The sequence below is a fragment of the Helianthus annuus genome, chromosome 12 (assembly GCF_002127325.2).
Source record: "Helianthus annuus cultivar XRQ/B chromosome 12, HanXRQr2.0-SUNRISE, whole genome shotgun sequence".
Classification (NCBI taxonomy): Eukaryota; Viridiplantae; Streptophyta; class Magnoliopsida; order Asterales; family Asteraceae; genus Helianthus; species Helianthus annuus.
In genome coordinates this window covers 24,498,389-24,504,436 of record NC_035444.2, presented here as the reverse complement: position 1 = coordinate 24,504,436, position 6,048 = coordinate 24,498,389, and positions in this window count along the sequence as shown.

Sequence of the window (6,048 nt, the reverse complement as noted above, 5' to 3'; positions counted from 1 at the left end):
ATAAAAAAGTTGCATATCATAATTAGAATTAAAAAGATACATAAAAAACAAAATTGAGCTTCATGTCATGGCGGATTTGAATAAATGTATGCTTGTAATTAGCTTTGACACACAAGTTAATAATGATGTGCGTCAAACGTTTTGAGTACATATATTCAAATCACTTTTATCAATCCATATAGCTTGATGTATGATGGTCTCTTCCACTTAACCACCTGATTTCTTCACCAATAAAGTAGAACTTTTGCTAGGGGAGGAGGGGGTGAAGTAAAGATGGAAGTCATACCAATGGGTATTAACAATCATGAAATATCAAATGTATTCAGGATTGTCTCCATTGATTGTTGATGAATTTGTGAAAAAAGGAATAAAGAAGAGCAGACCTGTCATGTATTTGAATAGTAGCTTAAGTGCATGTTTTTTAGCTAGTCTTGGACTTGTATATCAACTTCTTGTTTTGAGATTGTAGCCCATCTTCAAATTTGAATTTTGTGTATTTTGCAGGATGCTAGCAATATATATTTTTTATTTTTTTAAATATTCCGTGACAAAAAAATTTAACTTATTTTTGTCAAAAATGTGTAGCAAATTTAAAAAGAATAATTAGGAAATGTGCCACAAATTTCCGACAAAATATGTTTGTTGGAAATACGTTGAAAATTGCATAGTAAATGCGTAGTTAATGGTCAACGGGGCTTTTTCCAACATTAAGGTTTTTCGTTAATCCTTAGCAAATTTGAATTAGCGACACATTTGTGCGAAAAAACACGTTGAAAATAGCCACTTTTCTAGTGCTGTAAGCATCCACAGAAGAGATCTTGAATTGTGATATCATATAGGTTTAGATATCATGTTCTAATAAAAGTAGCACGTTCTTTTTTGACTTATTTTCTAGTGCTAAAGCTATATAAGTAAATCTCAAGCTATATGGGATTATGGGTTGATAAAAACGTTTTGACGCGCATCATTATTAACTTGTGCGTCAAAGCTAATTGCAAACATGCATTTATATAATTATGCCAGTTTGACATTAATTATGGTACATACAGAACATATGAACACCCCTAATCTCATACTTGATTCAACCACCACATATGAAAAGATTTGTGCGGTTTAAATATGTGTTGGATGCCATAAAACTAAACCATTAAGCTTATTTTGTGAGGTTTTGTGAATCATGGGCATATTGAATTTTAAAAAGAGATCAACTTAGTTTTATCATTAATAATTTAGCAACTTGAGTTTATGATTTTCAATACTGGTTTTTAATGAACTCATAAATTGTTAAAAATAAGGTTATTCAAACACACCTAGTTATAACCAAATAAACATCCGAAAATTAGTGAAGAGGTTACCGCCAATGACCTATAGCTCAATTGACATTGGAGGGGAAGTGAAGATCTGGGTTTGAGGCCGTAGGTCTCAAGTTCAAATCTGATTCCAACCAGGTTTACCGCAGTGGGCCTTCGGGCTACCCAACGCTGTCTGTGGTCATGGGTGTATGGGGTCACATTTTGCCAGGTTACCCCGGGTAGCCGGTTTTTATTTCGTTGGACCGTTCAAAAAAAGTAAAGAGGTTAAGGAACAAGACAAATTTAAACAAAATGAAAACTGAATTACACTAGATATTTTCATGATCGAACCGGACCGCTCAGTCGGACTACAGACCAGCTACAAAACCGGTTTAGTTTACCTTTAGATTTTTGAATGCTAAATTTGTCTAGGTAGCCTAAAAAGTGTAGGAATGACTGAACTCTTGACTAAAGAATATCAATGATGAAGATCAAGATCTTGCCTCAAGCTTCTTTAAAAAGCCGCTCGCTTTAAATCATCAATTGTAATCTAACACGATTACCGAACCCCCCCCCCCCCCCAATTGATTATGTTATTATTTAGTTGGGGTGTATTAAGTAAATATTATAGCTAGAATTTACAAGGAGCATCAGAAAAGGTTGGACTAGTTTTTCTGTGTATTGAGCCCAAATAAACGGGCTGATTGCTTTTGGTGTTTAGCCCATTTTGAAGTTATGTTTTGAAATGATTGTGCTGGTGTGAGTGCGTGACTGATTTTGTGCTACACAAGAAGTGGTTATATCTAAAATGTCTATATATTATTTCATGCAAGTCTTACTATGAATGTTTGGTACAACAAATCGTTAGTCGAAGAACCTAAAGCTCTGGTGATCCACCGGTTCAGTTACTCAATCCAACGGTAACAATTAGTTGGTTGGTAGAAGGGAGAAGAGAAGCATTCGATGGTTTGATTACCTTTGTTGTTTGGTTCACTCAAAATCTTATGTTTCCCTTGTTACCGCTTCGTTATGGTTTCCTCTTTAACCAACCAGTATGGTCTGGATTTTAAAATACTGCTTTGATATCATTGTATTAATTTTTAAACGTTAGATCTGCATATTTCTTTGTTTGATAATAACACAAACAACCCCTCCTCTCCCGTTGGGAGCCATCGACCCCAATAATGTTTGTCCCACCACCATAAACAGATTAAGAGTGGCTCTTATATAACTTATAACATCTAGCATCTCATACAAATGAATACTATTTGATTTTCCTATAAGGATCTCGTAAATTTGTGGTTATTGCCCGAGTGGAAAGTTCATACGATTCTAATATGTTTATGATTCTACACTGTAGTTCTCCGTGGGACTCGAACCCACGGCTTTTGGGGAGGGAAACCATGTAACACACTTGGAAACCTTACCAAAGGCCCTTTGGTGTGCGCTAATATACTTATATGTTATAACTAACTAGTTGGAGCAAGCACATTACTCTCCCCACTCTCCTCCTCAAGGGCGTAACTTTCAAGGGGTCGGGAGGGGCGCCCGGCCTCCCGAACTTTTGGCTCAGTAGTGTTATGTATGTACGTTTTGTGTAGAATTTTTTTAGGTATATACGTTTTCGACTCCACGGTTTTATAAAAATAAAGTTTACTTGTATAGAATTTTTAGGTTCGTTGACTTCCGACCCCCGATGGAAATTTTCAAGCTTTGCGACTGCTCCTATTTCTATGTTATGTTATAACTTAGTTCTTGAGTTTTCTTTCTATTTTCTCAACATTATGATCAGCATTTATCATGACCTTCTTCGTTTCCTCTCTAGCTACCAACGGTAATATCACTATTTTTCAGTTGCAATTACAGAAGTTCTATAATCCGTAAAACAATCCTAGTTGGAGAAAACTGAAGTCTGAAGATGTTGTTCTGTTTCTTCGTGAACATTGGCCTTTGAAAACTCATCGAAACAAGAAACTCAAAAACATTCAAAAATATCGTCACACTATTACCAACTTTTTTGTATTAAATATCTATCACTATATGTGTATTTATTATAATAAAAAATAAGTAAATGGCTCCATCACATATCTGCCTTCACGTTCATGTGGATAAACAGCTTGGCTAAAACGAGATATGAGCAAATTTACCCAATATCGACACACGCAAGAACAACCATGAATAACCTAGAAAACGTCCATTAACTCAACCATTTTAATTAGCCAATTCTAAATCTTTTGGCTTATGATGGTATTATCGTATCTTAAAAGTAGTTATGTGGAACAGTTTTGTGAGTATGTAATGGAAAACATATAAACATAATACATGTTACAACATTCAGGCCAGCAGAGAATCCGAAAACAGATGGAACATAGAGTTCCACATGCTGGGTAGCTTGATCTATTTCCCGTTTAGGAAGTATATTGATGATGGTGATTACGAATTTTTTTAGGGATTAGGAATTCGTGATTATGGAGAGAGAGAAGGTCGAATATTGTTGTGATGTTATGATTAGTGTCTGACCTAAAACCCTTTTTAGTCATCTCTTTAAATACACATAAGGAGAAACCTTATTAGTTAATAAAGGTAATACAAACCATCAACAATTATCAACTAGTGCCAACGATCTCTAGAACAAGTGGCGGAAGCCTTGCATTTCTTTTGGGAGATACAGGTTCAACTCCTACTTGGTGTATAGTGAGACACTGGTTGGAAATGATAGAAGATCCAGGGAAACTTGGGTTCGATCCTTGAGCCAAACGGGTTTTACCGGTAATTTCACCGTCGTGCCTATCGGGCGAGTGGGTTACCGAGTTTTCCCCAGAATTGGTGGTAAACTCGGGTTACTCTCGGAGTACTCCTTTTGATTCCATTGGCCGTTCAAAAAAAAAAAAAACATCTGTTAACTAATATTAATAAAGTATAACAATTATTATTTTGATCCATATAATATAAATGATAAGGATCGCTACTTGATTAAAGGGTTGGGATCAATTAGGAAGTTTATATTTGCTAGGAAGTATAGGAAGCAATCTTAGCCGCTCATCTATTATTTTTAAAATTTTGGACGCGTGGGCATTTTTGTCATTTTACATTATCATATCTTCTTTCTAACTATACTAGATTTTGTTACCTTTTCTCTTTAGTTCGTCAATTTCATAACAGAATTGAGATTCCTTAACCCTAAATCGCAATCGATCGCAAATTCACCTTTTTTTTCAAGCAATAATCTTCTCTTCTCTTGTTTCTTTTGTCAGTTAGATAACGTCAATGTCTTCTGCAGACTCTGTTGGTAAGTTTAGCTTCAATTTTGAGTAACTTTTTGTTATTTTGCCGATTTTCAATGTTTTACGTTTAATAATTCGTCTTTCTGTTATTAATATTTGATTTTTCATATGTTTTATTGTTATTGTAGTATAATTTAACTTAATTTGTTCGTTTTGTTTGTTCATCAGTTATTGCGTTTTAATGAACTTGTTGCGTTTTATAATTTTATTCACATTATATGCATACAAACTCTAAATTCGTAATTGTTCTAATATAATGCACATAACTATCATTGATGTACAATTTAACAGTTTTATATTGTTTTATACATTTGTTTTGTTTGTTTATCATTTGTTGCGTTTTACTGAACTTATTGTGTTTTATGATTTTAACCACATCAGATGATTGTAACTTTAAATGTTTGTATTTTTTCAATTTTGAATTACATATTTTAAGATTAACTCTAAAAACATGATTATATAAGAGGTGTTGCGTTTTATATTTATTTGTTAATTGCTTCAGATCACATTTCCAAATGGGAGGAACGTGTATGCTTAAACACTGGAAGAAAGTTTTACAAACCTAAAGTCAGTGCATCCATTAGACCTTCTGTTGGAATGTTTTTTAAATCATTTGACGAGACTTTTGCGTTTTATCAGAGATATGCACTTGCTGCAGGTTTTTCTGCAAGAAAAAATACCTCTTGGAAAAATGGTGGTGGTTTAGTGAAAATAAGATATATTGTGTGCTCAAAAGAAGGTTTTCATGTTAGCAAAGAAATATATTCTAGTTCAGTTGATGAGAATAGTAAAAAGATTGTTAGACGTAATAGAGGTTCAAAAAGAGTTGGATGCAATGCTCATGTGAAAATAAAATTGGAGAACAATAACATGTTTAAAATCTACTACTTTGAAGAAGAACATAATCATATCTTTGTTGAAGATGAAGATATTCATTTCTTGCCTACTGCCTGAAGTATTGATTATGTTAAAGAAAGTTTTATATCTGGATTGTCTGCAATCAATATTGGACCTGTTAAAGCATTCAATATTATGAAACAATGTACGATGGTTTTGGTGAAGTTGGTGCTAGTAAAGTTGATTGTAAGAACTATAGAAGGGATTTGAATCTTTACATAGGAGAGTATGATGCAGAAATGGTAGTTAGGCGTCTTATTAGGAAGAAAGAATGTTCTCCTGTTTTCACATGTGATTATGTTATTGGTGATGATAGAAGATTGAAAGAACTCTTCTGGGCTGATGAGCAATCAAAAACAAATTATACAGTATTTGGTGACACAGTAGGTTTTGATGCTACTTATAAATCAAACAAGTAAGTTTTTTTCATTTATTGCGTTATATATCCTATTGCGTTTTATACTCCTTTTTTTCTTCTTGTTTTCTAATGCTTTTTTAATTTGTTTTCTGTAGATATGATTTGGGTTTTTTTGTACCATTTACTGGGATTAATAATCATTTTAGGAATGTCACAT